This window comes from Mesocricetus auratus, unplaced genomic scaffold (assembly GCF_017639785.1).
Source record: "Mesocricetus auratus isolate SY011 unplaced genomic scaffold, BCM_Maur_2.0 Super-Scaffold_4256, whole genome shotgun sequence".
Lineage (NCBI taxonomy): Eukaryota > Metazoa > Chordata > Mammalia > Rodentia > Cricetidae > Mesocricetus > Mesocricetus auratus.
In genome coordinates, this window is record NW_024429182.1 from 131,850,943 (window position 1) to 131,878,227 (window position 27,285).

General features: G+C 44.2%; 1 protein-coding gene and 1 long non-coding RNA gene across 4 annotated transcripts in view; both read left to right on the plus strand.

The window, feature by feature from the left end:
• The window catches only part of Fam189a1 (family with sequence similarity 189 member A1), a 409,697-nt gene that overhangs the window by 302,512 nt on the left and 79,900 nt on the right, over positions 1-27,285 (plus strand). The gene's annotated exons all lie outside the window — the stretch shown is intronic.
• Positions 24,035-25,571, plus strand: LOC121133804. Its single transcript, XR_005870794.1, has 3 exons — positions 24,035-24,281; positions 24,493-24,615; positions 25,414-25,571. It is a non-coding gene; the product is annotated as an uncharacterized LOC121133804 (long non-coding RNA).

Sequence of the window (27,285 nt, forward strand, 5' to 3'; positions counted from 1 at the left end):
AATTACTGATGCTGTGATGAAACAACACAACTAAAAGAAACTTGTGGAGGAAAGAGTCTATTTGGCTTATATAGCCTGAATCTCAGTCCATTTAGGGATGCCAAAGCAGGAACTCAAACTGGTCAGGAACCTGGAAACAGAAGCTGGTGTAGAGGGCCTGGAGGCTTATTGGCTTGCTTAGCCTGCTTTCTTATAGGCCCAGGAGTGGCACCACCCACAATAGGTTTGTTCCTCCCATATCAATCACTAATTAAGAAAATGCTCTACAGGCTTGCCTACAGCCCATTCTTATGGAAGTAATTTCTTAATTGAAGTTTCCTTCTCTCAGCTGTGTCAAGCTGACATAAAAACAGTGTGTGTGTGTGTGTGTGTGTGTGTGTGTGTGTAAATATGTGTGTGCCTGTGTGTGTTTGTATGGGTATGTGTGTGTGCCTGTCTGTATGCCCACACTTGCTGGTTCAAAAGAACTATGCACCTAGGACAATTGCAAGTTCTCTTAGTTAGTGTTTCTATTGCTGTGACGAGACACTGTGACCATGGTAGCTTTTATAAAGGAAACATTTAGCTGGTACTTGTTTACATTTTCAGAGGTTCAGTCCATTATCATCATGGTGAGACATGGCAGCATGCAGGCAGATATCATGCTGGAGAGTTAGCTGAGAGTTCTATATCTCGATCCTCAGGCAATAGAAGCAACTGTGTGTCACACTGGGCATAACTTGAACAGAGAACTCAAAGCCTGCCTCCACATTGACACACTTCCTCCAACAAGGCCACACCTACTCCAACAAAGCCACACCCTCTAATAGTGCCACTCCCTACTGGCACCTTTTTCTTTCAAACCACCACACAGGCATGTGCTTGCTGTACCTTACAGTGCATCAGGAAGTGATTCACTGGATAGAATTCTCACCTCAAGGTACATCAGTTTGTGATCCTACAATTCTCTCAGCTCTCCAGAACAGACATTACAGTTCATCTGATGGCATGGAATATGGGTCATCTTAGACTCCTGGGGCACCACGGCCCCCAGGTGCAGGGACATTGACATTGCTCCTCATTTTTATGACAGCACTGAACTCCCCCTTTGAGCCATGCTACTCGCCAGCTGCCTCTCTGCTGGGGCTGTAGGTGATCATTCTGAGATGTCAAGAGGGAAGTACCCTGAGGATTTCTGTGACAGGGCTGTGCTGCCTTTCCTTGTGGTCATGTTGTTTAGGGTCAAGGAGGAAAACTGACACAGTTTCAGTGCTACTGAGTTACAGAAACTAATTGTTGGAGGGTGGTCTCAACTGTGTTCTAGAGACCATTGGCTAGCTAACAGTCCTGTGCTGTGACATTGACAGCACCATCCTCTGCAGCTGCCTTGTCCCCATGGTTACTAAGAACTCATAGAGCCCGGACTCTACCTTTATCAGCAATGAAGCCTTGCCCTCCTGCCTCCATGGCTTAGCATCCTCTTTGTTCCTATGTATGTCATGCCATGGACATCGTATGAACCGGTCATTTACAGGTGCTCAGGCAATTATATTTGGGATTCTCATTTTCCTAGGCAAAGCACTGTTGGACCGGTGCAAGGTAAAGTGGCAATGCCTGGCAGCCCAGAAAACGTGAAAGCTCACACACAGTCTCTGGGCTTGAAGTGCTGTCCCTTACAAGCCTTCATGTTAATCTCTGACCCTGTTCTGGAACATCAGGCACTGGAAGGAAGAACAGGAAAGTTAGATCTGGTTTCCTCATGCTCTCTAGTGAGTGAGAAGAGCGTCATATGCACACAGAGGACCGCGCTGATGCCCCTCTTTGACTAGATGCTGCAGTGGAAGCATCACCACCTGTCTCACTTAGAGGGGACCCGAAGTGTCCCTCTGCTCAGGCACACACAAGCCAGTCCTCTGAGGCTTAGGGGGCATGTACGGAATAGTGAGAGCTCTGTTTTTGGAGTCATCTGACTTTACACTGTGCCCTCCTCTCCCCCACTTTTCTTCCCTTTCCTATTATAAGTGATGATTCCTTCCTCCTCTTCTTCATAGAGGTAGACATCTATAAAAATGTGAAAAATGAGCCCCTTTTTCTTTAACTGTTGAAGTAGATAAAAGTTAAGTTCATTTCCAATTTTATCGATCACTTTTCAGTATCTTCCCAGGCCTTCCTATGTATACCACATATGTGCAACTATATCTTTATGTAGTGTAATTACGTGTGCTCTAATACCCATGTTGCTTTGTGACTTGCTTTGCAATTGATCATGAGTGGTGTTCCACGTTTTAGAATACTTTTCTACAACTAACTGAATTCAGTAAGATTCAAGAGGAAATTCACCAGCACCAAGTCAGGAGCTGTGATGATCAATATGTCAGTGTCACAAGGTTTAGAATCTCCTTTGAGACAAATTCAGGATTTACCCATGAGCAGATTCTCTAGATTGGGCTCGTTGAGAAGGGAAGTCCAATCTTAAGTGTGAGTAAGCCATTCCATGGACTGGAGTAGCACATTGCATTAAAAGAGGAAGTGAGCTGAGCATCAGAATTTTCCTCTCTCTGCTTTTTTGTTGCTAAGTAACGAACACTCTCTGGCTTCTGCCACCATGCTTTTCCCACTATAATGGATTGCAGCCTCAAACGTGAGCCAAAATAAGTTCTTCCCTCCTTGACTTTGGTGGAACAATGAGGAAATGTGGTGGAGGCAAGAAATGTATGGTGGATGGTCAGCAGGCAGTGCATGGGGAGCTGGCCTAGGTGCTGAAGGCATGGCCGTGCTTGAGACAGGAACCTGCAAACAGGCGTGGAGAAGATCAACTCAGAGCAGCCTCAGTTAATGCACGTATGTGTGCACTTTGCTTTGATAAAGTGAGTTTGATTTGGGGGAAACCCATAATTCCATCGCTTTGAGGCTTAGACAGAAGAATCACAAGTTACCTTTGGCTGCCCACTGGTATTTCATTTCAAAAAACTAAGAGGAGCGCTCTTGGTAATGAGCCCAAAGCCCTGGGTTGAATCTCATGACAAAAAGACAGACAGACACACAGACACACAGACACACACAAACACACACACACACAAATAAATAAATAAATAGTAAAATGTATGAACTTATTTCTAATTGGTCTTCAAAAACAAGGCACCACGTAACACCTCTGCCAAGAGTATGTGACTGTGCCTGGTTTCCCAGCTCTAAGCAATGCCCTTTGTCAATCCGGCAAAGAAAAATGAGATATCATTACATAATTTTCATGTCCTTAATGAAAAGTAAGGTTTACATTTTTTGTTATTTAAATTTTATGCTAATTTCACTGTATATATGTTACTTATTTTCTGTTATGTGGTCATTTTTATGATTAGTAACTACTTGCTGTGTTAAGAAGCCTAGACTTCATTAGATATTGTAACTTCTCTTTTTTCCCCCGTTTGTTATTTCCATGTTGACAATTGCCGTGGTGCTGTTTCTGGAGGGAATTTTTTATGGTGTATCCAATTCTTGTCCGTCTGCATCCCCTGCTGAGGTCCAGGTCACATGGTTTACCTAGAAAATTTCCAACCTTAAGTTTATGAACAGTTTTCTCACTCCTCTAAATTTTAGAGATCTTTTTCTTAAATACTGGTAAATTTTAGGAGTCTTGGATTTGTTTTTTTAAAATATTTATGAACTTTGTGTGTGTGTGTGTGTGTGTGTGTGTGTGTGTGCCTGAGGGTATATCTGGGAACCATGTAAATACAGAAGATCTCAGAGACTGGAAGGGGGCATCAGATCCCCTGGATCTGGCGTTATAGACAGTTGTGAGTTGCTGTGTGGGTGCTGGGACCTGATCCTGGGTCCTCTGCAGGTGCTCTTAACCACAGAGCCATCTCTCTATCCCCCAGGTTTATTTTTATGAAGGTTACTACACCTTTAGTAGTGACCGTAAAGAACACACAGGTGGGCAGCACCTGGGGAAGTCATGTGGGTGGCACTCGGAGAGATGGGGCACAGGACAGCACCTGGGGAAGTCATGTGGGTGGCACTCGGAGAGATGGGGCACAGGACAGCACCTGGGGAAGTCATGTGGGTGGCACTCGGAGAGATGGGGCACAGGACAGCACCTGGGGAAGTCATGTGGGTGGCACTCGGAGAGATGAGGCACAGTTGCTAGCAGAGAACCCATGAATGCTTTCGCCAGAGGCTTCTTTCCTAAGAGCCCACATAGGAGTTGAAAATCATTTAGGGATTTAAAACGAACATGCTGTTTCAATTAAATTCATGGTAAGAAACAAAAAAGAGGAAGAAGTATTGTCAGTTTGTCCCCAAATGCCTCCCCATGTTGCTTCACTCCAGTCTTCATGTGCATCAAACTGTGATGGCAGGGGCTTTGTTTAAATGAAGCCTTATTTATAATGGCCAAATCCTCCCAGTCTGTTTGGGGTTTCTGTCACACCTTTTCTGTGTTTATAAATGAGAAGTCTAACTGAGAATGCTTTTTAAATGAAATTTGATACATAGGATGATGATTATTTTGTCTTAAATGAAAAGACACCAGTTTCCCATTATCCCCTTTCAAAATATGAAAAAAGATACAAATCAAGTCTCATATAAAAGATGCAAGCAGAACATAAATTGGAAGAAAACCTCAAGTTCCCCATCTTTCTGCCTCCCACTCCAACCATACAGGCACTTGCTTAATGATATAGCCATATCTTTCATATTTGTAGATACTTATGTGCATATGTATATACACATATGTGCCCAAGTATAATAGTTTATGTTCAAACGAGGAAGCCCGTGGTGTGGATTTTAGTGGGGGATGCTTTTCCTACTCAGGGCTGTTTCAGCCTTACCAAGTGTCTATTGGAGACACGGGGTACTGTGTCCTGCTCTTCACCTCTGTTCTTCAGCCTTATGAACAAGCATTCTTATCTGTGTGTCTGAGAAATTTGGATGCAGTCAGATAATAGTTGCTTTAATAAAGAAAAAGTCACAGTAGAATGGAGTGAATGAATCCATTTGTCCTTGGCACTGTCACAGAAACTAGAAATGCAGGTGAAGGGTGAGGCACATGTTTGACTCGTTTCATGAAGTTCCCGTCTTGAAGTGTGCTATGTAATGTTTTTATGCCAGCCTAGCACTGGTGACAGCAATGACTGTAATGGCTGCTGTGTGTATTCAGTGCTTGTTCTGTGCAAGGCACAGCTCTCAACCCAGTGGTTTCTCAGCCTTAGTGCTGCAACCATTAATACAATTCCTCATGTGGTGGTGACTCCCCAACCATAATTTTGTTGCTACTTCATAACTCTAATTTTGTTACTGTTAGGAATTATAATGTAACTATGTGATATGCAGAATCTCTGGTATGCAACCCCTGTGGAAGGGTCATTTGACCCCAAAGCCCACAGGTTGAGAAACACTGTTTCAGTTCCTTGCATGTATTCACTTACGTCTGGCCACTCCGAACGCAAGACCGTTACTGCTGTTCCCCATCTTATAGGCAGGGAAAGAGTCCTTGAGAGTTAAATGTGTTGTTTCAAAAATCATGCAGCTGTATGTATGGGCCTCAGATTCCAGTCTGGGCTCTTAACAAATCATTATATTCGACCTTTAGAATTATGCTGACAATTAAAGAATAGGGAAAGGATATGAAGTGCTGAACAGTAGAAGGCAAGGAAATATATCTTGTTCATATTTGGGGAGAGTAGATTTTAAAATTAATTAACTAATTCATTCATTCGTCTTTGTAATGGTGGGAGATAGAACCCAGGACATCACAAATGTTATACAACGAGGTAGATCTCCAAGTGCATAGGCACCATCTCCATATAGAGCAGACTTTCCAGGAGCCTAAGCTAAAACGATGTTACAACATAGAGGTGTGGGGCCAACCGCAGGCAGCTTTGTAAGAAGCCTGGGTACCTCCTTTGTAGTCAGATCAAGCCTATAACAGGGGAACGGACACCCCCACACACATACAGTAAATAATAGCATCACATCAAGCCTATAAGAGGGGAACAGGGACACACACACACACACACACACACACACACACACACACACACACAGAGTAAATAATAGCCTGACTTCCATTGTTTCCCCACAGCTACCCCAGTGAATTTGGCTCTTTTAAATTAAACTGATCACACTGCAGGGAGAGTGTGATCTGTCCTTGTTAGCTGTGAAGCCAGGGTGTCCCTATCCTTCCTGTGGCCATGATATGAGCACTAATTGGATGCCTCTCCAGTCACTATCCAGGCTTTCTGGTATGCACCTGTGTTCCCTAGAACAAAAGAGGTAGCCGGGGAGACCTGACATGTGTGTAGCCATTTGGATGCAGAAACAGCAGCTGCCTCCTTCCTTCTGCCTGATGAGCTTAACCTCAGACTCTCTGTCTGTGCCTCCCACGTATGATGCCTGATTTCTCAGTTCGGGAAGGCAGCCCATTTCCTAGGAGTAATTGGTAAAGGACTCTTTTTACAACCCAGGGGGGCTGATGGCAGAAGAGAATGAAGCAGTGTATTGCACCATAAGAAGCCTTGGTGTGCGTGGTATTACAATTTTTACACCACCCCCACTTTTTGAGACAGGATCTCATTATAGCCTAGGATGACTTTGAGTTCACATTATAGCCAAAGATTACCATGAACATCTGCTTCCAGCTCCCTGTGTGTTGGGATTGCAGGCACATGTCATCATGCTCCATTTCTCTTATGCTGGGGATTGAACCCAGCACTTCATATGTGCTAGCAAAGTGGTCTATCACCAGAAACCACCCCAGTTTGGTTTCCACCTATTTAATTGGTTTTAAATCTTGATGAGTTTTCAATTTAGAGTACTTAGAAAGCTAATTTCTAAACTGTCTTTTCTGTCCCATTGGCCCGTGTGTCTTTTCTTCCAACATATCACATCAGCTTAGTTATTGCTATATGCTAAAATGCAGTCCTGGATGCAGTGATTCCTCTCTGTGGTCTGTGTCTTCAGGATTTCTTAGTTGCTCCATGGACTGGGCTTTTCAAAATAAATTGTAGAATATGGTGTTGCTATGCCAACTTCTCACAGGGACCTTGATGGGGATGATATTAACCTTTGGGACATGCTGACATCTATGTCAGTTGTTCTCAACCTTCCTGATACTGGTTGTGGTGACCCCCAACCATGAAATTACTTTAGTTGCTACTTCATAACTGTAATTTTGTTACTGTTATGAATTGTAATGTGGGTATCTAATATGCAGGGTATCTGATATATGACCCCTATGAAAGGGTCATTTGACCTTCAAAAGGGTTGCAACCCACAGGTTCAGAACCATGGGTCTGTATGGACACTTCACAACAATAAATATAGTATGTCTGGCCATTTGTTTATTTGTATTTATTTGTCATGCATTCATTTGTTAGATGTTTACTTAAGGATTTCATTCTCTTTGGAATGCTTTCAAATGATCCTTTCTATTTCAATTTATGAATATTTATACTTGCTATGTGGAAATATTACTTTTATTGGTTGATTTGTATTTTATGACCTAGCTGAACTCAGGTGTTAGTTCTTTGAGTTTTTGATAGATCCTTTGGGATTTTGTTCATATTAAATCATGGCACCTTCAAAATGAAGAGATAATTTTGTTTAACTCACTAGTTTGGTTTTTTATTTCTTTTTCCTGCCTCTGACACTGGGTAGCACACCTAGTATGCTGGCTGAGTGGGGACAGTGAGCTGGTTTGTTTGTTTACTAATGTGTGTGTGTGTGTGTGTGTGAGAGAGAGAGAGAGAGAGAGAGAGAGAGAGAGAGAGAGAGAGAGAGAGAGAGAGAGAGAGAGAGAGAAAGAGAGAGAGAGAGAGACTAATTTGATTTATGGCCTCATACATGCTAGGCAAACACTGTTCCCCTGAGCTAAAACCCTACTCCCATTACCCCTTTAGGTGTTTATTTTAATTTTATTGTTTTGTGCCCTACTAAACATTTACCACTGATTTATTGGATTAAGGGCAGCTCATCACTACACCTCTAAAGAAAATGACACCACCATCAATAGCAACCATTAGCTCCCTGTAGCTCCTCAGAAAGTGGTGAGACCTCATAAGCACATCTCCCCATCCATGAGGCAATATTAACAGATTCTGTTTTGTGAAAGTAACTGTAGCCACTTTGAGTTCATGAATGCATTAGCCATGTAATGTCCAAAAGACATCATCTCCCAACATGCCTCCACATCTTCCAGTTCTAATATTTTCCCACAGTCTCTCCCAGTGTTCCTTGCACCTTGGAGGGGGTGGTATAGATGATCTCCTGACCAGTTATGAGACCCTGCATTAGCAAATGGCCCACTGTAAAAAGAAGCTTCTTTGACCATTAGGCTGCAGACAGGTTATAAAGCATGCCAGTTTAGCAAACAGTCCTAAAGACATGATAGACCCTGGTAAGAGCCATGGGCTCTTGAGCAGGTTTACAGCACCAGGCATGAATTCCCTTCTGTGAAGCTGACCTCACATCCAGGCAAAGAGTTGGTTACCTCCATAACAACCATACCACTGTACTTTACACTGCTTTGTTTTGGTTTGTTTTTCAAGACAGGTTTCTTGGTGTAACAGCCCTGGCTGTCCTGGAACTCTCTTTATAGATCAGACTGACTTCACACTCATGGGGATCTGCCTGCCTCTGCCTCCCAAGTGCTGGGATTAAAGGCATGTGCCCCCACCACCTGGCTACTGTATTATTATACTAGTGGACATACCTTGCCTGACTGGTCAGTATTGTAGTTCGCAGCTGGGTAAGACTTCTGATACTTTTCTCCCCCCAAGAAGCTTACATAGCACCTCCCAGGACTGAGGAAGTTAGCCAGCAGGAAGGACGCTTCCACCTAAGTTCCAACTAATTTCTCTATGTCCTGCAACAAAAAAAATATTTATTGTTTTCAGCAATAGTGTCTTAATGACTAGTTCTGTTGGGCAACCAAGAGCAATGGCATATCCTATATTGTTTTAGGGGCCACTGAAGCCTCCATGACCCACAACATGTAAAAAGGTAGCCCCTACATAACACTGGCGTTTAATAACCTATGGCCTCTAAAAGGAGCATTATTCACTCATTCAAGTTACCTCTGTTCAAATGCTTTTTAAAAATTATATTTTAAAACATGCCTTCAAGGTTTATATATGTCTTTTTCATATATCCTTACTGTGGGTTGAATTTTTTCCCCAGCTGGTCTCTTCTCTATCCCCTCACCCCATCTCCATCTCTGGTATCCCAGTTTTTATATCACATGTGTTTTGCCATGCCCCTTCCCTCAAAGCCACACTCCCATCCTTCTGTAAGAGCTTCTTGTCCTCTACCTGCATTCCAAGTTAAACACACTAGTCTCAGAACTCGGAGCTAAGGTTTGCATCTGGGAAAGAGGATGTGGCATTTGTTTTCTGGGTCTGGGTTACTTCATTCAGAATACCTTCTGGTTCAAGTCCCTGTGAATTTCACTTTTATGTGCAGCTGAGTAAGATTTTGTTACAGGTACCGCAATTTCGGGATCCATTCATAAGTTGATAGACATCTAGGTTGCTTATATTTCCTGTTTACTATGAACACAGCAGTAATGAACTCAGTTGAGCGAGTATCTCTGCCATAGACATGGAGTCTTTTGGCTGTATGTTCAGGAGTGCTATAACTGGGTCATATGACAGTTCTATTTTTAGCTTTTCGAGAAACCTCCACACCGATTTTCATAGTGGTTGCACCAGGTTACACTCCTCCCAACCTTGCCAAGTTTTTGTTGTCATTTGTTTTCTAGACCATTCTGACTGGGTGGAATGTTGTGTAGATATCTATTAGGTCCACCTTACCTATGATGCCATTTAAGGCCAATGTTTCTTCATTTATCTTTCTGGCTGTTCCTCTGTCTAATGGTGAGGGTGGGGTATTGAAGCCACTATTTTGTATTGGGATTACCCTGTATCTGTATATGTAATGATATTAGCTTTTTTGGAATTGAGTGCACCTGTGTTTGGTGAGTATATATTCAGAGCTGTAATTTTTTTCTTAATTGCTCATTTCCTTGGTCAGTATGACATGGCCTTCTTTATTTCTTCTGACTTCATTTAGATTGAAGTCTGTATTGTCATGTTAGAATAGCCACATCAGCTTGCTTCCGGGTTCCTTTGCTTAGAACACCTTTTTCCATTCTTTCACCTAAAATAATGTTTATCTTTGATGGGAAGGTATGTTTCTTGGAGGAAGCAAAAAGAAAAATTCTGATTTATATTCTAGTCCTCAAGTCAGTGTCTTCTGATAGGAAAATTTAGATCATCTATATTCAGAGTAATCACTGGGAGATGTACCTTGGTGTCTGTCATTCTGTTGAATTCATAATGTTTTGTTTTCTTAGTCCTCTTTTGCTTTTAACTAACATTTAAACTAACATTGTTTAGTTTTTCCTTGTAGTGTCTTCTGTGTGTATTTTTCTGATCACCCCAAACTATTTCTTCCAGTATCCTCTGTCTGTGGGTCTAGCTTGGTGGTCATAAATTCCTTCAGCCTGTATTTATTATAAGAAGTTTTTTTCTGTCTCCTTTTGTTGTGATGGATAGTTTTGCTGGGTTTATATAAAATACATCTGTCTAAGCTCTTCTGGATTTTAAGCTTTCCATGGAAGAGTCCACTGTTATTCTGGTGTACTGCCTCTATGTGTGACTTGGCCCTACTCTCCTGCAGCCTTACATATGCCTTTTTGCTTTCCATATATTTAATGTTTTAACTACAACGTGACATGGAGAGCTTCTTTTTCTGGCCCTGTTTATTTGCTATTCTGTGTGCCTATTGTACCTGGATCATCCTCTCTTTCCATACATGTTGGAAAATTTCTTCTGGAATTTTATTGAAAGTATTTTCTAAGCCTTTGGAATGAAATTCTCCTTTAATGCTCACAATGGTAGAGTTTGCTTTTTTGTGGCATCCCAAGATCTTGCGTGCTCTGCTCATACTTTTAAAAATGTTGACCTTGGTTCAGTGGTCACACTCCTCTACCTTGTCTTCAAGCTGCATTCTGTCCTCCTCACAAGGCATTCTGTTTACAAGACTTTCCTCTGAACTTCCTCTTTACCTACTGAGTTTTCCCTACCCGTTATTTCAGTCTCCCTTCAGTGTTTGTCTCTGTTGAATTCTATTTTGATATCCCAAATTGACTTCCTTATTGTACTCAGCTGTTTGTGTTATCTTTGAATTCAGGAGGTTATTTGCATTTTCTTTTAATTCTCTGAGGGTAAATATGGACATCCTTTGATTTCTTTGTTCAGAGTTTAATCTAAATAGCTCTTGTTGTGAGTTACAATGGACTGGTGATTTCTGGAGGAGGCATGTTGTCTTGGTTTTTCATGTTGCCTATGTTTTTGTGTTGGGACTTTACCATCTGTGGTTAGATTGTTGATTTGGTTTTTGTTGTTTTAATTCAGGTCACCTGTCTTCTTTCACTGTAGGAGTCTGTAGCATTCAGGAGAGACTAGGTTGCAGTATAGTTGGGGAATATTTTTTTTCTCTGTTAGATTAGTGTACTGGGCATCAGGCTCTATCCCCCGACCTCCCCCTGAGAATTGAATACTCTCTGTAACAACAGTCACTGCTGAGCAGTAACCCCCCCACTCCATTAGTGGCAATTGATTTAGGAGTCAAGAGACATTGATGGTACTAATAGATGAGTTATCGTGGGCGTGAGTGGGGAGGAAAGGAATCACATGGGGCTAGTGATAGAATTAGGTGGCTAGAAATATGGGTTGCATACACACATAGGAAGTGTGGGGTGATACACACATAGGAAGTGTGGGGTGATACACATATAGGAAGTGTGGGGTGATACACATATAGGAAGTGTGGGGTGATACACATATAGGAAGTGTGGGGTGATACACATATAGGAAGTGTGGGGTGCATACACATATAGGAAGTGTGGGGCACACACATATAGGAAGTGTGGGGTGATACACATATAGGAAGTGTGGGGTGATACACATATAGGAAGTGTGGGGTGATACACATATAGGAAGTGTGGGGTGACACACATATAGGAAGTGTGGGGTGATACACATATAGGAAGTGTGGGGTGATACACATATAGGAAGTGAGGGGTGATACACATATAGGAAGTGAGGGGTGATACACACATAGGAAGTGTGGGGTGCACACATATATAGGAAGTGAGGGGTGATACACATATAGGAAGTGTGGGGTGATACACATATAGGAAGTGTGGGGTGATACACATATAGGAAGTGTGGTGATACACATATAGGAAGTGTGGGGTGATACACACATAGGAAGTGTGGGGTGCATACACATATAGGAAGTGTGGGGTGATACACATATAGGAAGTGTGGGGTGATACACATATAGGAAGTGGGGTGATACATATAGGAAGTGTGGGGTGATACACATATAGGAAGTGTGGGGTGATACACATATAGGAAGTGTGGGGTGATACACATATAGGAAGTGTGGGGTACACACATATAGGAAGTGTGGGGTGCATACACATATAGGAAGTGTGGGGTGATACACATATAGGAAGTGTGGGGTACACACATAGGAAGTGTGGGGTGATACACATAGGAAGTGTGGGGTGCATACACATATAGAAAGTGTGGGGTGCATACATATAGGAAGTGTGGGGTGACACACATATAGGAAGTGTGGGGTGCATACATATAGGAAGTGTGGGGTGACACACATATAGGAAGTGTGGGGTGACACACATATAGGAAGTGTGGGGTGCATCCACATAAGAAGTGTGGGGTGCATACACATATAGGAAGTGTGGGGTGATACACATATAGGAAGTGTGGGGTGATACACATATAGGAAGTGTGGGGTGACACACATATAGGAAGTGTGGGGTGATACACATATAGGAAGTGTGGGGTGACACACATATAGGAAGTGTGGGGTGCATACATATAGGAAGTGTGGGGTGATACACATATAGGAAGTGTGGGGTGATACACATATAGGAAGTGAGGGGTGATACACATATAGGAAGTGGGGTGATACACATATAGGAAGTGTGGGGTGATACACATATAGGAAGTGTGGGGTGCATACATATAGGAAGTGTGGGGTGATACACATATAGGAAGTGTGGGGTGATACACATATAGGAAGTGTGGGGTGATACACTATAGGAAGTGTGGGTGATACACATATAGGAAGTGTGGGGTGATACACATATAGGAAGTGTGGGGTGATACACATATAGGAAGTGGGGTGATACATATAGGAAGTGTGGGGTGATACACATATAGGAAGTGTGGGGTGATACACATATAGGAAGTGTGGGGTGATACACATATAGGAAGTGTGGGGTGACACACATATAGGAAGTGTGGGGTGCATACACATATAGGAAGTGTGGGGTGACACACATATAGGAAGTGTGGGGTGATACACATATAGGAAGTGTGGGGTGACACACATATAGGAAGTGTGGGGTGCATACACATAAGAAGTGTGGGGTGCATACACATATAGGAAGTGTGGGGTGCATACACATATAGGAAGTGTGGGGTGATACACATATAGGAAGTGTGGGGTGACACACATATAGGAAGTGTGGGGTGATACACATATAGGAAGTGTGGGGTGACACACATATAGGAAGTGTGGGGTACACACATATAGGAAGTGTGGGGTGCACACACATATAGGAAGTGTGGGGTGACACACATATAGGAAGTGTGGGGTGATACACATATAGGAAGTGTGGGGTGATACACATATAGGAAGTGTGGGGTGATACACATATAGGAAGTGTGGGGTGATACACATATAGGAAGTGTGGGGTGATACACATATAGGAAGTGTGGGGTGATACACATATAGGAAGTGTGGGGTGCATACACATATAGGAAGTGTGGGGTGATACACATATAGGAAGTGTGGGGTCATACACATATAGGAAGTGTGGGGTGATACACATATAGGAAGTGTGGGGTGACACACATATAGGAAGTGTGGGGTGATACACATATAGGAAGTGTGGGGTGACACACATATAGGAAGTGTGGGGTGCATACATATAGGAAGTGTGGGGTGATACACATATAGGAAGTGTGGGGTGATACACATATAGGAAGTGAGGGGTGATACACATATAGGAAGTGGGGTGATACACATATAGGAAGTGTGGGGTGATACACATATAGGAAGTGGGGTACACACATATAGGAAGTGTGGGGTGCATACATATAGGAAGTGTGGGGTGATACACGTATAGGAAGTGTGGGGGATACACATATAGGAAGTGTGGTGATACACATATAGGAAGTGTGGGGTGATACACATATAGGAAGTGTGGGGTGATACACATATAGGAAGTGTGGGGTACACACATATAGGAAGTGTGGGGTGATACACATATAGGAAGTGTGGGGTGATACACATATAGGAAGTGGGGTGATACATATAGGAAGTGTGGGGTGATACACATATAGGAAGTGTGGGGTGCATACACATATAGGAAGTGTGGGGTGATACACATATAGGAAGTGTGGGGTGACACACATATAGGAAGTGTGGGGTGATACACATATAGGAAGTGTGGGGTGATACACATATAGGAAGTGTGGGGTACACACATAGGAAGTGTGGGGTGATACACATAGGAAGTGTGGGGTGCATACACATATAGGAAGTGTGGGGTGCATACATATAGGAAGTGTGGGGTGACACACATATAGGAAGTGTGGGGTGCATACATATAGGAAGTGTGGGATGACACACATATAGGAAGTGTGGGGTGACACACATATAGGAAGTGTGGGGTGCATACACATAAGAAGTGTGGGGTGCATACACATATAGGAAGTGTGGGGTGCATACACATATAGGAAGTGTGGGGTGATACACATATAGGAAGTGTGGTGATACACATATAGGAAGTGTGGGGTGATACACATATAGGAAGTGTGGGGTGATACACATATAGGAAGTGTGGGGTACACACATATAGGAAGTGTGGGGTGATACACATATAGGAAGTGTGGGGTGATACACATATAGGAAGTGTGGGGTGATACACATATAGGAAGTGTGGGGTGATACACATATAGGAAGTGTGGGGTGATACACATATAGGAAGTGGGGTGATACATATAGGAAGTGTGGGGTGATACACATATAGGAAGTGTGGGGTGATACACATATAGGAAGTGTGGGGTGATACACATATAGGAAGTGTGGGGTACACACATATAGGAAGTGTGGGGTGCATACACATATAGGAAGTGTGGGGTGACACACATATAGGAAGTGTGGGGTGATACACATATAGGAAGTGTGGGGTGACACACATATAGGAAGTGTGGGGTGCATACACATAAGAAGTGTGGGGTGCATACACATATAGGAAGTGTGGGGTGCATACACATATAGGAAGTGTGGGGTGATACACATATAGGAAGTGTGGGGTGACACACATATAGGAAATGTGGGGTGATACACATATAGGAAGTGTGGGGTGATACACATATAGGAAGTGTGGGGTGATACACATATAGGAAGTGTGGGGTGATACACACATAGGAAGTGTGGGGTGATACACATATAGGAAGTGTGGGGTGCATACACATAGGAAGTGTGGGGTGATACACATATAGGAAGTGTGGGGTACACACATATAGGAAGTGTGGGGTGACACACATATAGGAACTGTGGGGTGATACACATATAGGAAGTGTGGGGTGCACACATATAGGAAGTGTGGGGTGATACACATATAGGAAGTGTGGGGTACACACATATAGGAAGTGTGGGGTGATACACATATAGGAAGTGTGGGGTGATACACACATAGGAAGTGTGGGGTGATACACATATAGGAAGTGTGGGGTGCACACATATAGGAAGTGTGGGGTGACACACATATAGGAAGTGTGGGGTGCACACATATAGGAAGTGTGGGGTGATACACATATAGGAAGTGTGGGGTGATACACACATAGGAAGTGTGGGGTGATACACATATAGGAAGTGTGGGGTGATACACATATAGGAAGTGTGGGGTGATACACACATAGGAAGTGTGGGGTGATACACATAGGATGTGTGGGGTGCACACATATAGGAAGTGTGGGGTGCACACACATATAGGAAGTGTGGGGTGATACACATATAGGAAGTGTGGGGTGCACACACATATAGGAAGTGTGGGGTGATACACATATAGGAAGTGTGGGGTGATACACATATAGGAAGTGTGGTGATATACACATAGGAAGTGTGGGGTGATACACATAGGAAGTGTGGGGTGATACACATATAGGAAGTGTGGGGTGCATACACATAGGAAGTGTGGGGTGATACACATATAGGAAGTGTGGGGTACACACATATAGGAAGTGTGGGGTGCACACACATATAGGAACTGTGGGGTGATACACATATAGGAAGTGTGGGGTGCACACATATAGGAAGTGTGGGGTGATACACATATAGGAAGTGTGGGGTGATACACACATAGGAAGTGTGGGGTGATACACATATAGGAAGTGTGGGGTGATACACATATAGGAAGTGTGGGGTGATACACATATAGGAAGTGGGGTGATACATATAGGAAGTGTGGGGTGATACACATATAGGAAGTGTGGGGTGATACACATATAGGAAGTGTGGGGTGATACACATATAGGAAGTGTGGGGTACACACATATAGGAAGTGTGGGGTGCATACACATATAGGAAGTGTGGGGTGATACACATATAGGAAGTGTGGGGTGATACACATATAGGAAGTGTGGGGTACACACATAGGAAGTGTGGGGTGATACACATAGGAAGTGTGGGGTGCATACACATATAGGAAGTGTGGGGTGCATACATATAGGAAGTGTGGGGTGACACACATATAGGAAGTGTGGGGTGCATACATATAGGAAGTGTGGGATGACACACATATAGGAAGTGTGGGGTGACACACATATAGGAAGTGTGGGGTGCATACACATAAGAAGTGTGGGGTGCATACACATATAGGAAGTGTGGGGTGCATACACATATAGGAAGTGTGGGGTGATACACATATAGGAAGTGTGGTGATACACATATAGGAAGTGTGGGGTGATACACATATAGGAAGTGTGGGGTGATACACATATAGGAAGTGTGGGGTACACACATATAGGAAGTGTGGGGTGATACACATATAGGAAGTGTGGGGTGATACACACATAGGAAGTGTGGGGTGATACACATATAGGAAGTGTGGGGTGATACACATATAGGAAGTGTGGGGTGATACACATATAGGAAGTGGGGTGATACATATAGGAAGTGTGGGGTGATACACATATAGGAAGTGTGGGGTGATACACATATAGGAAGTGTGGGGTGATACACATATAGGAAGTGTGGGGTACACACATATAGGAAGTGTGGGGTGCATACACATATAGGAAGTGTGGGGTGACACACATATAGGAAGTGTGGGGTGATACACATATAGGAAGTGTGGGGTGACACACATATAGGAAGTGTGGGGTGCATACACATATAGGAAGTGTGGGGTGCATACACATATAGGAAGTGTGGGGTGATACACATATAGGAAGTGTGGGGTGACACACATATAGGAAATGTGGGGTGATACACATATAGGAAGTGTGGGGTGATACACATATAGGAAGTGTGGGGTGATACACATATAGGAAGTGTGGGGTGATACACACATAGGAAGTGTGGGGTGATACACATATAGGAAGTGTGGGGTGCATACACATAGGAAGTGTGGGGTGATACACATATAGGAAGTGTGGGGTACACACATATAGGAAGTGTGGGGTGCACACACATATAGGAACTGTGGGGTGATACACATATAGGAAGTGTGGGGTGCACACATATAGGAAGTGTGGGGTGATACACATATAGGAAGTGTGGGGTACACACATATAGGAAGTGTGGGGTGATACACATATAGGAAGTGTGGGGTGATACACACATAGGAAGTGTGGGGTGATACACATATAGGAAGTGTGGGGTGCACACATATAGGAAGTGTGGGGTGACACACATATAGGAAGTGTGGGGTGCACACATATAGGAAGTGTGGGGTGATACACATATAGGAAGTGTGGGGTGATACACACATAGGAAGTGTGGGGTGATACACATATAGGAAGTGTGGGGTGATACACATATAGGAAGTGTGGGGTGATACACACATAGGAAGTGTGGGGTGATACACATAGGATGTGTGGGGTGCACACATATAGGAAGTGTGGGGTGCACACACATATAGGAAGTGTGGGGTGATACACATATAGGAAGTGTGGGGTGCACACACATATAGGAAGTGTGGGGTGATACACATATAGGAAGTGTGGGGTGATACACATATAGGAAGTGTGGTGATATACACATAGGAAGTGTGGGGTGATACACATAGGAAGTGTGGGGTGATACACATATAGGAAGTGTGGGGTACACACATATAGGAAGTGTGGGGTGATACACATATAGGAAGTGTGGGGTGATACACACATAGGAAGTGTGGGGTGCATACACATATAGGAAGTGTGGGGTGATACACATATAGGAAGTGTGGGGTGATACACATATAGGAAGTGGGGTGATACATATAGGAAGTGTGGGGTGATACACATATAGGAAGTGTGGGTTGATACACATATAGGAAGTGTAGGGGCAGCAGTGAGTCTGATAGTCAGGGATTTCCTTGGGGCAATAAACTTGTGATTGTGGGGACAGAAGAATATGGTGATAAAATAGTCCCCTGCCTTTGTTTCCTTAACTTTATCAACCACTTGTTCCATTGTGATTTCTAATCTACCATTTTATCTGGGAAGTCCCCTTTAACTATTTTTTTAAAATAAGATCTCACTAAACTACCTTCATTTTGTAATCCTTCTGCCTCAGCCTTCCAAGTAACTGGGATTACAGACCTACACCTCTAGTTTCCCAGAATTAAAAGGAAGTTGGTCAGTTTTCAGGCATTGATGAAGGCATGATCTTAGCTACATTACGCTATATATGGCATACACACAAATACGTATGCATGCATGTAAACTTACAGATATGTGGCTGAATTTTATCTAAACAAATATTTCAAAATATGGTCAATCCTCTCTGTTACCACCTTGCTAAGGGATATGTTTATGGTTTGATAACTTTTAAAATTGAAATTTAATAATTTTTGATAACTACTTGTTGGGATTTTCTAAAATCCTTTTCTTACTCTTGTCTAGTTTGCTGATGGTGGTGTGTTACACTGACTCATTGGCAGAGAATAACAGAGTGGGGGAACTTATACCATTGTTTGTAAATGGCAGTACGGGTGTGTGGGCTTAGAACGTGTGGGTGGAGAAAGCAGGTGGCCAAATGCATTAAAAATATTATATGTACATAACTGAAAGCAAAATGGGGTCCCAAGGTACTAAACTATCTTGCTTGCCTCACTTTAATGTACTGGTTAAATGGGTGTCACTTGATTATGGTCTATGGTCATTTTTATATATTGCTGGATTTGGTGTTTTAAATGCTTTGTGGTAGAATTTTATCCCATGTGGCTCCCCCTTGCCCTTCTCTCCTCTTCTTTCCTGTTACTGGTTTTTTTCTTGTCCTGCCAGGTCCTGCCATCCTCTTTTCAGCCCCTAATAAACACACTGACTATATATTAATTATTAAACTGTTGGTCAATGGCTTAGGCTCCTTATTGGCTAGTTCTGTTTTAATTATTAACTCATTCTATTAATCTATGTATTTCTACATGTTCTTGGCTTACCAGAGAATGCCCGGACCTGTTACTCCTTTGTGGTCTACATGGAAACTGTTTCGTAGCCTTCCTCTGCCTATCTTTCCCAGAACTCTCCTTGTCTCCTCATCTCACCTACCTTCTGGTCTCATTGGCCAAACAGTGTTTTATTATTCAACCAATAAGAGAAACATATACACAGAAGGACACCCCCCATCACTTCCCCCTTTCTACTATGAGTGTATGGTTTTGGTATTAGGCTAATGGTTGTTCTATTAAATGTAACTGTTTCCTAGAAAAGCTAGCATGGTTGTTATTTTTCACCTTGCTCTGATGAAGTATCTGATAAGACAACATAAGAAAGTACAGGCTTATTTGGGCTCTCACTATCAGGGTACAGTCCATCACAGGGGTGCATCACTGCAGCCAAGTGCAGGGTCATCGCATCCAGTCAGGAAGCAGAAAGGTGAACTCTGGAACGATCGATCGATCAAGGAGATTGCTCTAATTTATCCTCCTTCTCGAGTGAGGAATTGGGATGTTCCTGTGAGACCTTCCTCGTTTCTTAGATAAACATCTGGCGACGTGTCTCTTAACTTGTGGATCACCTTGGGGCTTTAATGACTCCTTCACAGGGCTCACTTAAGACATTAGAAAATACAGATAGTTACATAGTATCAAAATTAGAGTTGTGAGGTAGTGAAAATAATTTTATGGTTTGGGGTCACCAGAACATGAGGAACTGTGTTAAAGGGTCACACATTAGAAAAGTTGAGAACTACTGATTTGGTGTGATAGACAACCCTCTCAGTATTGACCAGGCTGGCCTCAAATGCCTGACCCAGACAATCCTTTTGCCTTGCCTTCCCAAGAAGCATGGGCTACACGTGTGTGCCACTGTGCCCAGAATTTTTATACATTTAAAATAGTTTGTTCTCCTTTACATGCTTATCTACTATCCCATTGATAACTTGTATATTTCATTTGTTCTACTTTTCATTGGCTTCACTTGTAAACTGACAATTAAGTGGTCTGTTATTCTGCTTATGAAGATGAGAGTGGGTTTTTTATGGTAAACTAGACATGATATAGAAGTTCCATTTTAACAATTTTACTTGTAAAAAGTAGTCCATTGCAAACATCCATGCCAGCTATAACATCTCCCCATTTCCAGAAATTTTTTGTCATCCCAAAGAGAAAGTGGGTAGTATATAATGGTATGTCCTGGTGATCCCCTCCTTCCGGCCCCTGGCAACCAGCATCCTCGTTCTGTCTTGTGAGTGCCATACCAGGTAACTCGTCTATGCAGACTTACACAGTTTATATCCTTTTGTAGCTGACTTTTTTTTAGTATTTTTCAAGAAAAAAAACATTTATTACATTTTTTTAGAAAAGAGCTTGCTTCACATATCAATCCCAGCTCCCTCTCCTTTCTCTCCTCCCATGCCCCCCCACTATTCCCCCAGCCTCCCACCCCATTCCCACCTCCCTCCACACAGAGGATATCCAGATTCTGTCCCCTCACTCAGGACAGGGTCCAGGCACTCCCCCAAGAGTCCAGGCTGAGAGAGCATCCCTCCCCCTGCCATGGACGAAATCCATCTGTATGCCAGGGATAAACACTGATCCACTGCCCAGGGCCCCACAGGTTGCCCAGGCCTCCCCACCGACTCTCACACTCAGGGGTTCCGGATCAGTCCCATGCTGGCCTCCCAGCTGTCAGTCCAGGGTCCAAGAGCTCCTCCTTGTTCAGGGCAACCATCCCTGCTGGCTTCGCCAGCCCATTCTTTGTCCATTTGCTCACCGCTCCTCTCTCTCTGTCACTGGGTTTCAGGGGTTCAGTTCAGTGTTTAGCTGTGGGTGTTTGCCTCTGCTTCCATCAGTCACTGGATGAAGGTTCTAGGATGGCATATAAGGTAATCGTCAAGTTCATTATCAGGAATGGGCATTTAAGGTTGCTTAGCTTGCCAGTTGGTGTCATCCTTGTAGATCGATAGAGGTCTCACTGGTGCCAGATCTCTCTTCAAACCTATGACTCCCTCTATTATGGTATTTCTCATCCTGTTCTCCCCCTATTCTACCCCCAACTCAACCTTTCTGTTCCTCCATGTCCCACTCTCTCCTCCTCTTCTCCCCTCTCTTCTTCCCAGCTTCCACTCCTCCCCACCCCTGCCATGTTCCCAATCTGTTCAGGAGATCTTGCCTCATTCCTCTTCTCTGGGGTACCATGCATATCTCTCTTAGGTTCTTTCCTGTTTCCCAGACTGTCAGTGGAATTGTATGTTTTTTTTTTGTTTTGTTTTGTTTTGGTTTGGTTTTGGTTTTACGAGACAGGGTTTCTCTGTATTGTTTTGGAGGCTGTAGGACCAGCCCGGCCTGGAACTCACAGAGATCCGCCTGCCTCTGCCTCCTGAGTGCTGGGATTAAAGGCGTGCGCCAACACCACCCGGCAGAATTGTATGTTTTAAGGTCTCTTTTTTCTTTTTATTGGTAAATTTATTTATGGTAGGTATCTGAATGTGATCCTATTGACATCTCTTATATAAGAATAGTTAAAGTTCACCATATGACTTAGACATGCAGAATCATGTACTTTTGTTGTCTATGGCTCACCTCCACATGGGAAGACAAAATAAATGTGATTCTTACCACTGCACAATGGTTCAGTCTGTCTGTCTGGAATAGTGTCTGCAATATGGACTCTCTCCAGGAGGTTCTCTCTCTCTCTCTCTCTCTCTCTCTCTCTCTCTCTCTCTCTCTCTCTCTCTCTCTCTCTCTCTCTCTTGGTTCCTGGGTGTAGGGAGGAGACTGAGCATTGAGGAAGTGCTGGGTGCCACCCACAGGGAGCCAGATAGCCTTGTGGGCAGTAGTTTTGGCCTGAGTTTAGCATCTCAGGCAGACGTTTAGGCTCCTACCATGAGCATGGCTCTCCAGGTGCTCACAAACAGACCTCAGACTCTCTCTAAAGCCACAAAGCCTCTGCCTTCTCAGCCTGGCAGAGCCACGAGGTCCCCATCTTCCTGTTTCTAAAATGTCAGCTTTGGGGTCATATCCTTATGACTTGTCTGCTTGCCTGATCCCCCAAGCTGCCCCCACATCTCCTCATGTCTGTATCCCACACGGGGCTATGACAGCAGCTCAGAAAACATTTGTTGAGTGGTGTTCTGGGCGGAATACTCAAGGCAAACTCTGTGTGATAGCGCAGCAGGTAGCTGAAGTGACCTAATTAGAGTTTCGTGAGTCTGTTGTGACTTTTTTTCAGCACTTACTATTTTCATGATCCACTTACTCTCTGGCTGCTGCTGGAGCTCTCAGTGTTAGGGATATAGGTTGGGACACTGGTGGCACATCTCGAGGAGAACCTCAGTCTTTGGACTGTCTCTTTTTATCCAGAACCAGTCAGTTTCTTCTTGAGGCTCATGGCTGCATTTACTGTCAGGGCTCTCATCTCAGCACTGAAAGCATCCAGTAACCAAGCCAACATCAATTACATAGCCACATCTCTCAGAAGGGCCCCTCAGTAACCAGGGAAACCCTGATTTAGCTTCATGACCATGAATAGTAAATTAGAAGAGGACACAGCCTCAGTCTGGGGCAGTGAGACATGTCTGGCTCTGAGCGTAAAGGGAATCTTGATTGACAGTACACTGTCCTCCGGAGGTCTTGCTAGCCATTGCTTTCATCGTGGGTTTTTGAAATAAGGTTGTTTGTTTGTTTGTTTATGCTTTAGTATACTAAGCACAGGTCAGGAATGGTCTTGGCTTCTCTTGACCTCATGAGAAATTTAACATTTCACTTCAACTGGTGCTTAGTTACAAGGACACATTTTTTTTCCTCTTCTGGTAATATCATTCTATTTTACCTTATCATTGAGTGAATTTGCCTTGTTGTGAACAAATAGATTTCATGGGGAAAATGATTATTTGACGGTTGATTCCAAACTCAAAAGTTTCCTAACAAAATAAAAGTCAATAAAGTAACCTAGCAGCAATTTCAGGTAAATGATTCTCACTGTGCTGTCTCTGCGGATATGCTATTCTCTTGCTCATTGGATGACACATTCTGACCGTGGGTAACAAGATAGAACGTTATGACACACCTTCCTCAGAAAAAGCCCACGTTCCAATTGGGCTGCATTAGATGAATGGCTGCCAGGAGGGAAGTGGCGAAATGCTTGCAGGCAAGGCATTCTGAGCATGGGACTGGGGCTTCACGGGAGCCTGGGAAAGACCCAGGGCTAACTCGCGCTATCTGGGAGGGTCTTGTGGCCACGGACAGGAAGAAGCCCAGTGAGGTGCTGTGCGTGTGCAGCGCTGACCTCCCTGAGTCTGGGCTAGGCTTCCTCACTGGTCCTAGGGCCCCTTACACTTTGCTGCTCTTGCCTGGCAGCTCAGTGTGCTGCCCTCTGGTGGATTTTCTTCTCTGCGAGCCCAGCGCTGGGCACTTTGATCTTTTCCCTGTCTCTCCAGCCGCTAGCATAGTGAACCAGAGGGAGCAGCCCTCAGCCTTCCTCTCATAACTGCTCACTGAGGCGTGGAAGGAACTGGAAGGGTGACTACCGTCTACCTGGACAACAGAAACTGGGGTAAATCCTTAGCATGCCCAGGAGCCCCCAGGTCACTGTGTGTGGTCCAGTTCACGCCCGTTGGACTGCAGCGCTCCAGTTTTCTAAGCTTAACTGCTGGCACCTATGTGGGCAAGCCCTGGGCTTTGCTGAATCCCAGTTGGGACATCACCGTCATCAGTTCTCTGTCAGGTGAGACCTCTCCAGAGAGCACCTGCCTTTCTTTTGTCAGGGTCTGTGGAATGAGAAGTCCCCCATTTCAGGAGATTGGGAGAGAGCTGCAGACATAGGTGATGTCCCTGTTCTCTCTACCCCTCACCCAAAGAAGGGACACTGCCGCCGCCAGGCCTTCTGGGTAGGTTTTGTGCTTAGCCGGCCTTTCAATTTTTACTATTTTATTTTATTTATTTTATGTGTGGATGTTTTGTCTGTATGTATGTTTATGCACCACGTGCCTGCCTGGTGCCAGAGGATGACGGAAGAGGGCTTCAGATTGCCATGGAGTTAGAGATGGTTATCAGTCACCATGTGGGTGCTGGGAATTGAACCAGGGCCTTCTGGAAGAACATCAAGTGCTTTTAAACACTGAGCCATCTCTCTGTTTGCTGGAGAGAGGGAGGGAGGAGGAGAAGAGAGAGACCCCTATTGTGTGGATTCTTGGCTCACTTTTCAATGGCATGAAGCTGACACCCAGGCTCCATAACCCATATTCTATAACCCCATATTGTGTCTTCCTCCCTGATCCCTCAGTGTGTCCTAAAAGGAGAGGAGTCTACTGTGGGGACACAGCACAGAGATGGGAGAGGTACCTCACCTCTTGGAGTAGAGACAATAGAAACTCACAGTCTGTGAGGGTCAGGCCAGACACAGACTCAGGGCGGCTGGAGCTAGGAAGCCTCACCTCGAGGGACTAGCTCGAGCAGTGGCCTACAAGGCCCAGAACAAGGCATTTCTCCAAAGAAGCTAGAAATAGAAAATTATATGGTGTCCCCAGATTTCACCCTCAAGCACAGTGTGGTCCTCCCAGCACTGAGGAGCAAAGGAAACCTTAGTTTAAATAACTGTCCCCCTGGCCCAAGGGCAACCAGCCGTCCACTCTGCCCAACCTCTTTGTTTAGCATGTTTGTACCATTTGACTCAATCAATGCCCTAGGAGCCAGCTGCCACTGGTTCTGCATCTTCAGGTCCACGAACCCCAAGTTCATGAACACTCCAACAATACCCAGCACTTAGGAGACTGAGACAGGAGGATTTCAAGTCAAGGCCATGAAATCCTGGCTCCACAAGCAAAAACAAGTTCCAGAAAATTCCCGAAAGATTAAACTTGAATCTGTGTCAGACCAAGCACTTTTCAGAGTCCATGTAACTAAAGTATGTAGGCATTGTGTTTGTTCCATATCATAGTAACCTGGAGACTATTTTAAAACAGGCAGGTGTAGTTCATATGCAAATACCCTGCCCCTTTTTGGGAAGGACTTGAGCATTCTGGGATTGGGGCATGTCCTGGAATCCCAGAATTCCATGGGCATAGGGGAAACAACTGTAATTTGTAGGTACTGTGTGAGTGTTTCCAGTTTTCCCAGAAATACATTCACTTCTGTGAACCCTGCTTTCCCATGGAAAGTTATGAAACCTGATTATATTCAAGACTAGAAAAAAATTCAATCCATAAATATGTGCTTTATTGTGTTATATTTACAGTCTAGGAAGGAAGGAAAGTCAGTTGGCAGGCATTTGTATCTGTGAATAGAGAACCAAGAGGGGCCTGACCATGAGGGAACCTGAGTTCTGCATGTTCCCCTTGCGAAGTAAGTCCTTCACCTGGCAGGCACCTGGCCAAGCTTCCCCTGGCTGCTCACACTGCCCTCCTCACAGCACAGCTCCTGGCCTTGGTGACAGTGGGTGTGGGCTAGTGGTCCTTTACAATGAAGGCACAGAGAAGAAGGTGAGGGAGGGACAGATAACCTTGATTCTTTTCCTGGAGGTGTCAGCATGCTCTAGAATGTCGCCAGTCAGAAAATTTGAGCTGGACAGCCATTTTGAAGTTTTTTTGTTTGTTTGTTGAGGCAAGGTAAGGCATTGGGCTTCTAATGCTCCTGCCTCCACCTCCCCCATCACTAGCCTTTGAGAAACACCGCATTCCCTAGTTAATTTGACCATGCACCTGCCTCTCCAGCATCTCCCTGTTTTCCTTTTGTTCTTGTTTTTGCTTGAGTCTCCATCAAGAAAGATACCCGGTGAGTCTTATTCAGACCTTTCTCTGTTTCTGTTAGCAAAGTGCAGCCATTCTCCGGTGACAGGGCTAATTGATAATGTTTGGGCTGGAAGTGCAGCTAAGTCCACATAATTAACAAAAGCAGCCCCAGCAGGAGGTGGAGGTTGCAGCCTCCACCACAGTGCTTCAGACAGAGTCTCCACGTGGAGCTCCTCAGCGCCTCTCCGGTGATACCTTGACCGCAGCAGCCTGGCTTTTCTGCTTAACTTGGGAGTGTGTAAGCATGCCTGACTTAGTGATGGATGCGGGTCTTGGTGGTGCCACCACACACAAGGCCTGTGAGGATGACCAGGACCCATGCCACATCCTTTGAGGATAAGCTTGAATTCCTGAAGAGCTGGTGAGGCTGGCTGGGCGTCCCACTCGACAGTAGCGCTGCTGTCAGGAGATCCAGCTGGCATCTCCTGGCCTCACATCCGGATTCTCCCTTTCTCTCTCCATCTCTTATCAGGATGGTGCATATGTGCTAAAATACTAAAGTCTCTAACTTGAAATAGACTCATTGTTTCACAGATAGCCCTAGGGCTTAGCCAAGACCCAAAAAGAAGGGGAAAGAAACAAACACAGCACGCAAATCCCCACCCCTAGCACCTACAAGGTTCAGGAAAACTTCAGGCTTAGTTAACTGGCTTGAAGAATGAAAGTCCTATCTTTTGGAATAGTTCCTTAAATATTTTATGCACATGCAAATAAATGTGATGCCCTAGTTTGGATTACAAATGTCTCTCAAAGGCCTCAAGTGTACATCCT